Source organism: Crocodylus porosus, unplaced genomic scaffold (genome assembly GCF_001723895.1).
Source record: "Crocodylus porosus isolate Cpor-Errol unplaced genomic scaffold, CroPor_comp1, whole genome shotgun sequence".
NCBI lineage: Eukaryota > Metazoa > Chordata > Crocodylia > Crocodylidae > Crocodylus > Crocodylus porosus.
Window position 1 is genome coordinate 22,948,471 of NW_017728931.1, and position 7,730 is coordinate 22,956,200.

The 7,730-nt window shown below is 41.9% G+C and overlaps 2 long non-coding RNA genes across 2 annotated transcripts in view; one reads left to right on the top strand and one right to left on the bottom strand.

Moving 5' to 3' along the window:
- The first annotated feature begins 3,029 nt into the window (after positions 1-3,029).
- The window catches only part of LOC109316054, a 20,021-nt gene continuing 15,320 nt past the window's right edge, over positions 3,030-7,730 (top strand). Inside the window, exon 1 of the long non-coding RNA XR_002102653.1 lies at positions 3,030-3,111. This is a non-coding gene — a long non-coding RNA (uncharacterized LOC109316054). The remainder of the gene's footprint in view (positions 3,112-7,730) is intronic.
- Positions 3,033-7,730, bottom strand: part of LOC109316053 — a 19,092-nt gene continuing 14,394 nt past the window's right edge. Inside the window, exons 2-3 of the long non-coding RNA XR_002102652.1 lie at positions 3,866-3,873; positions 3,033-3,115 (exon numbers count right to left, since the gene is read on the bottom strand). This is a non-coding gene — a long non-coding RNA (uncharacterized LOC109316053). The remainder of the gene's footprint in view (positions 3,116-3,865; positions 3,874-7,730) is intronic.

The window sequence follows — 7,730 nt, forward strand, 5'->3', positions numbered from 1 at the left end:
TGAGGTTTCATAGTTTCATAGTTTCTAGGGTCGGAAGGGACCACAGTAGATCATCTAGTCCGACCCCCCGCCATGGCAGGAAATAATACTGGGGTCAAACGACCCCAGCAAGATGTTCATCCAACCTCCTCTTAAAACCCCCCAGGGTAGGAGCCAGGTCCGTGATTCCTGCATGAATCAATGTGAGGTGATGGCCTGGTCATTACAGGCCATTCAGTAGAGGCCTGCTACCATTGTATTTCAATCATTCCCAATCACTCTCATTCATCCGGGAACCAATTTACATGGGAGGGGTACATGACTCATACAGTTGTAACACAGGGGATGCCCAGGCAGAGGACACAAGATAGAGACTTGACATACAAAACGGAAACTTGACATTACTTTGGTTCACTTAAAAATACAGGCCTAAACCATACAATATCCATATGAAACAATAAAAATCAATATGAAAATGATAATAATGCAATATACAACAGTAAGAATCAATACAAACCTAATAATAATACAATGTAAAACAGTGGATATCCAAAACCAAAAACTTGCTGCCGAAATAAATATGTTAAAGCTTATCCTAAGTCTGAATTCGCTTATGGTTGTCTATAGGGAATAGAGAGGGAGACAAAGAAAAGCCAGAAATAATTGGGGAAGGGAAGGGAATGCATATCTTGTGTGTGTGTGTATATGTATAAAAAAAAGCAAAACCCTCAGTTTTTCATAAGTTAAGGGGATGGAAAGTTAAGGGGGTGGAGGTGGGTAATGAAATAGGAGGCTGAACAGAAATTGGTGTAGGGGAATGGCAGTGAAATGAAGTTGGTTACTGAAGGATAAAGTAGAAATTAAAAAAAAAAAAAGAAGGCCTCATGTTTTAAATTGAGATTTGGAAATGGGGGGGTGCTGTTTGTGCTTTCTGGGATGGATGGGAGGTAAGAGCTGTGAGGGAAGATACTTTTGGGGGACATACTGCCCCTGCCCTGGCTCATGGGGATCCAATCCAACCCTCTATCTTGTTCCCTTCCACCTCCCTTGACCCCATTCTTGGACCCACCCATGTCCTACAACCTGGCTAGCTGGTATGTGCTTTGCAGGCTGTTTTACACAGGGTTGCAATCCTGGGGGTGGGAAGGTCACACCTCTCTGGGGCAGAAGAGAGAGTCGGCTTGGTGCCAGAACTGCCTCCTGGGCAGTAGAGTTCAGAGGTTGGAAAGTTTGTCCATGAAGAACAGAAGGGTGGGGGAGGGGACACTGAATACTGGGATGCTAGAAGACTGCAACTTGGGCTGCTCATCTGTGAGGAGTGGCCACACATTAATGGAAAATGAACTGGGTAACATGGATCAGAGAGAACTCTGTCCTGGAGTAGCACAATTTTAAGTTGCCTAAAGTGTACTTGAAACTAGTTTCAGGTATTAATGTGTGAACAATTTGTGGGATAAGAGCTCCAGAAGCTGCACCAGCAGGAAGAGGAGGGATCTGGCTTGGCTCCATAGAGCCCCTGCCAGCTGGGACCCCGTGCTTCTGCCACCTTGCTCTGGGTCCCGCTGGCACAGCCCCACAGTACAGGCGGGGGGCAGTACACAACCCTGACCCCCTGCTTGCTGGTGCGGAAGAGGCTGGTGCTGAGCACGGGGAAAAGTGGCCCCTTGCCCGGTCCATGGCTGGCGCTCCCTGCTGCAGGCACTTTAAACCAGTTTCTGATCACTTAAACCAGTTTATGTATAACTTCTGCCCTTAGCTCTAAAGGTTGCTTACAACTAGTTTCAGATGTTAATGTGTGGGCAATCCAGCGGTTAAGAGCTCCAAGAGCTGCCTAAAATTGCTTAGTGTAACAAAGTCCGAACACTGATCAACATTTGAGCAGTTCAAAGTGCGATATATAACAAAGCCCTAGATAGATCAAAAAAAGATTAAAGTAGGTGAATGTGAACAACAAAATAGACAGCATCACCCTAAAGAATACCAGCTGCAAACATGAACCTGTACCCATGTGTAAATGGGAAGGAGAATCTCATTCAAGTCGATATTGGTGAATTTTCCAGGCTGTTTTTTGAGGCTTGCAAAGCTAGTTTATTTTGAAACGTACTTTTCCTCCCTTCCAAATACCTAACTCTTTGTTTTTTGCTTTTATTTTTTTTTAACAGAAGTAACTTGATTAAATTGTTTTTTCCCTAGCTGAAATGGAAAACTCTGCTAGTATTGGAAAATTCTCCTCAAAATTAGACTGAATCTAGATACAATTTACATTGATTTGGGGTAAATTTACAGGGTTTGTTGTTGATTTTGATTGTTTTGTTTTGTTTTTACTTTCCTCTTTCCTGCCTCCTCAGTTGATTGTTTCCATTTTAGATTTTCATTGCAGTATTGTCTGTCTTTTCACTGCTTCAGTGGCATTCATTCCCAGTGTCATCTCCTACCAAAAACATGATGTTAGTCGTGGCTAAAGTGAGGACATCCCTGAATCTCAGTACAGTAAAATCCCTGTCATCCAGCATTCTACAAGCCAGAATACTCTATTAACTGGAATTTCCGGCCGGCTGGCCAGATGTTAGGAGGAAATGGGGGGTGGGAAAAGCTTGCATGCAGTGGCCACCACCTCCACTGCCGCCCTGCACTGCCATCACTCTGCATACGGCTGCTACCACCCCCCACTCGGCTCCATGTGCAGCAGCTGCCACCCTCTCCCCTCCCGCTCCACATTATCTGCCTCGGCTAACTGGAATTTTTCATAACCAGCACCCGGCATTCCCCATTTATGCCGGATAACAGGGATTTTACTGTAGAACCTGAAGAGAGGAGTTAGCAGAACCATGGTACAGTTGGCTGTACCCATTATTAAAGGGGGAGTAGAAACTTCCTTCCTTTCACCTTTGTCCTGCACAGCACGACTGTGATGTTATCTGAGGGCTCCTAGGCACAATATTATCATAATCAATCATTATAATTCATCATTATTGTTAGACCCTGACTCCACGTGGCACCCAGTGACTAGGGAGATGACAATCCAATTACCCATGGTTCCTGTTACTCATTATCCAGAGCAAGCAGGGAGCAAACACCAGCGCACATTGCTCGCAACAACTTTATTCAGAACGGAGACGGCTTTGGACAAAGGTTCCTCACAGACGCACAGCCTGTGAAGCTGCCCTGAACAATAGTTTTTTTTCCACATTTATACACTTTGGTTTATATTCATTAACATTCACTCTGTTTACTGATTGCTTCATTAGCATGGAATTGCCTATGCATTTCATTAATTTACATGTCTTTGCTATGAGCGCATGTCTAAGACCTTGACTTCTCTTCTTCGGTCAATGGGCAGACTTTGACCAAAACCTAGAAGCTTCTGGAGGCTTCTTCACCAATCACCATTCTGCATATGTTCATCTCAGATTCTGTTACCAATTATGTGTTGTTTTCCACATTCCAGTATGTCTCAGGTTGTACCATCTTCCACATTCCTAAAATGTCACCTCATTCACAGCACAGACTCACTTGCTGCTTTTTTCAGAAAAATGGTGAACACGCTTAAAATGGTTACTTAGCAATGGCTGGCTGAGATATCATTTTGCCTTGTGGTCAGCAGTTCTGCAGCCTTTTATTTAGCTGCAAATCCAGTGCTCCCTAAGATCCAAATATTGTCACCCTAACAATTATTATTATTGGTTATTTGAAAGATTTGTTAATGTTAAGTTTGTGATTAAAACAGTAAAAAAAATGAAGATAATTAAACGTCTGTATGTGATAATCTTCTGCAAATCTCATTTCATTCTGAAAACTGACGGTATTCCTTCTCCCCACTCAAATCCTGTGCCTGTATTCAGGCCAAACTCCTGTCCCTTTTGCACATTCTAAACATGTGTGCTACCTAAAAAACTAAATGAAGGTTTACTCAACACAGAACCCTTAGAATAACCTGATTCATAACTGATATTTGGGTCCAAATAGCTACATGCAGTATAGCAAAAGAGAATCAGCAGTAAATCTTTGAAAATAACTAGGGCAGAAGTCAAGGTTAGCAGTAAAAGCTGCAGTGGCTGAGCTAATTATTCCTAATTAATAAGTCATAAATCTCAGCCAGATTCTAGCACAATGATGAAGACTTTTGTCCCAGTTTGCAAAGATTGCCTAAGAGATCTGTGCTTCTTGGGTAGCCACACAGCTGCAGTGGAAATCACACTGTAATCAATTAAATAGATAATCCCTTTTTAAAGAACACTAATGATATTGCAAGCTTTTATTTGGCTTGATGCAGCTGCAAAGAAACAAGCTGGAAATATATTCAGTTGTTGCTCTCCAGATGTACTTAGAGTCATCATCCTTACTCCCAAATTCTAGATGTCTTTGGAGAAAACTGTTTAAAACTCTGGAAAAGCTTTTTTCTTTTGAATCGCATCATTTTATACCTCTGTGTGTTCGTATAAGACTAGATGTCACAGAAACGCATACTCTATGCCTGTGTGTACACACGTGAATTCAAAGGGGGTGGCTTATAGGTATTTGCAGCAATGTAAAGTATTGGTAATTTTGGAAGATAATTGAATTAGTGCAAGGAGTGATTATTGCATTATCTTACCTCAAAAGCTGGTTCCTAAGGCACAGTGGCAGGCAGGGTGGGGAGGCTTACCTTGCCTGGATAATAATTCTTATTTAAATAACAAGAATGTAGATCCTGCAGTCTTTTTTAAAGCATTGGCTCAGGGCACTGAAATTTCTGTATCTTTCCATTTTTGTAATATTGCTCTATGACTGGGGTTTCAGGCTCAGAAGGATGGCTGTCTTTTTCAGACTTTTAGGTTGCTATGTTGAACTGATCTCTTCCTTGTGGCATTATTTAAACAGTTATTGAACTGCAGTCCCTGGAGTAGAATGGCTAACATCCTAAAGATGTAGAAAGGATGTGAACAAGCTGGAGAGAGTCCAGTGGAAGGCAACTAAAGTGGTTCAGGGGTTAGGCTATGTGACTTCTAAGGAGAGGCTGAGGTAACTGGATTTATTTAGACTGGAGAAGAGAAGACTATGGGGGGATTTGATAGCAGCCTTTAACTACTTGAAGAGTGGTTTCAAAGAGGATGGAGCTAGACTGTTCTCTGTGGTGGCAGATGACAGAAAAAGGAGCAATGGTCTGAAGTTTCAGCAGGGAAATTTAGGTTGGATATTAGGAAAAACTCTCTCACTAGAAGGGTGGTGAGACACTGGAATGGGTTACCTAGAAAGGTGGTGGAATCTCCATCCTTGGAGGTTTTTAAGGCCTGGCTCAATAAAGCCCTGGCTGGAATTGATTTAGTTGGGGATAGTCCTGCTTTGAGCAGAGAGTTGGACTTCACTAGATGACCTCCTGAGGTCCTTTCCAACTCTAATTTTCCATGATTCTATGTATTGTACCTCAGTGAAGAGTTTACATAGTCAAAATCTATTTGCATATGACCAGAAGCAACACAGTTGAAATGAACAGGATTGCACTGGTGAAAATGAGAGTAAAATGTGGCACACCTGTTGTAAAGCAGTTTTGAATCCTTTGGAATGAAGGGTGTTCTGCAGATGTTGGAACATTTAATCAATTTACCCTGTAAGAATTAAGTGGTGGTAATCAGTTATCCTAATGAAAACTCTTTTTACCCACAGCAGCAAGACTGTGTTCAAACAACAGTTACTCTGTTTATTTTTGGGGGGTTTTAGATGGATTGACATGAAAGATTGGATATAAAGGAATGCTAGTGTTACTTTACTGCTTCATGTCAATTATCTTGCAGTGAACTGCATGACACATGTCACACTGAACCTGCTCAGACAAGGTAAAAAAGAAATGTAAAAGTCTACCCTCATCGAAATGAATGGGAATCTTGCCATTAATGTTGGAAAGAACAGGATTGGGGCCATACCACTGTAGGCTTCATGCAAAAGCAAATTACAGAGAGTGAAGTAGGGAGACCACCTTCATGTCCTGAATGAAGCATGTGCCCATGATTTTGTGGTGATGAGTGTGTTTGTGTGAATAAACCAGTTCTTAAAGTTATTTGTACAAGATGGTTCTTTGAATGCTTGTGTTTCCTTACATATGAATCATATTTGATAGCAGAGAACTGAAAGCTAGAAAGCCTTTTTTTTGTGTGTGTTTCTATGCTAAAAAACATGAGTTTCCCCCTAAAACTCCTGTGCTGCCTCCAGGCAAAGGTCTCTGTGAAGATCTAATTATTGAACTGAGGTATGTGGAATTCCTAAAAGTTATGCTGAATATGTGCAATTCTTGCAGTAGTTCTGAAAATCTGAATTTGGGATTTAAACTTGGGCCTTTTTTCCCAGGACACCTAGAAGTTGCAAAATGACAGTCTTTGCAGGAAAGAGAGAATCTTTTGCTTTTTGCTAACTGCCACTCCTGAGACAATCAGAAAGGATAGCAAAACCAGAGGGAGGCATGTCCTGTTAACCTGAGCTGACAGGGTAGTTGTTTTGCTGCAATGCTGAATTGGAATGATTGAATTCAAAGAGCAGACAAACACATTTTTATTTTCCTAAGTGGATTCTTAACCCCCCTGCCCTCCCTCCCCCCCAAAAAACAAAGCATGCTAATGAGAAATCTACAGGACCCCTCTCCCCAACCTTAGCTTTGGAATGATTTCAAATTAATTCAACAACAATGGTGCATATCACATTTTCCCCTGATCTCCAGTCATTTTTACTCCATTTCGCTCTCACCTATTTTGCAGAACAGTGAGGACAAGCAATGCCCAGTACAGTAATTTTAATTTTAAATTATTTTAATTGTTATTTAAGGATTAATTACTGCCCCGTGGTTCCTATCCTGACTGCCTTCTCATATTTGAAGTGTTCTCTGCTCTCTTTCCCCAACACCTTCCACCAATCGTGTTTTGCTGTTGGCCAGAAGCAGCCCAGTGTTTGACTACATCTTGGACTTTTAGCAGGGAGTAGTTCTGTGGCTAAAATGGTAGGAGATGACAAAGCTGATCACTCGGAATTCATACTCTGATTATAAATTCATAATCTGATTATAAATTGTTATAATTGCACACAATAGTGCAACACACTGGGGCTCAGTGAGAAGTGCACCAAATAGGGACTCTGGAGGGCTGGTTTTAGTTCTGGTTCTGCCACTGGCTTCTTGAGCTTCCTCAAAGTCACTTCATCCTCACTTGCCTGTTTCTTCATCCCACATTAATATGGGGATAATGGTGCTTATTGCATTTGTTAAGCACTTTGAGATCAGTGGACAATAACAGCTATTCCTGACTTGAATACTGGAGTGTTCAGGTTCTGGCCCATCTGAAATATGTAATTTTAAAATAAATGTATACATATGTAACCCAGGTGGTGGCCCAATAGTTGCCACCCCTGCCCAATATCAGGGATGGTGTGGTGAGAGTGGGGCAGGGCTTCTGGCCAGCATCAATTTATTTTCCAGCTAGTCCCTGCTTCCCACAGAGCAGCCTGTGGTCCCAAGAAGGTCTAACACTTAACTGATTTAACTATTTACACTTTATTTACAAAACAAGAATAGGAAAGGTTATTTACAAGTGAACTTAAATGGCATAACCAGAATCACAACACAAACCAGAATGCATTAGTCAACCCTTGACTCAAGAACCCCAGGTAGGGTAACTGGCAGCTTTCAGCCACTGCTGAGATGCTACCACAAGGAAGCAAGGTGGTCACTCCCTGCAGCTCCCACAGGTTTCCCAATAAGCCACAGACTGCAACAGGTTAAGTTCTTCTGG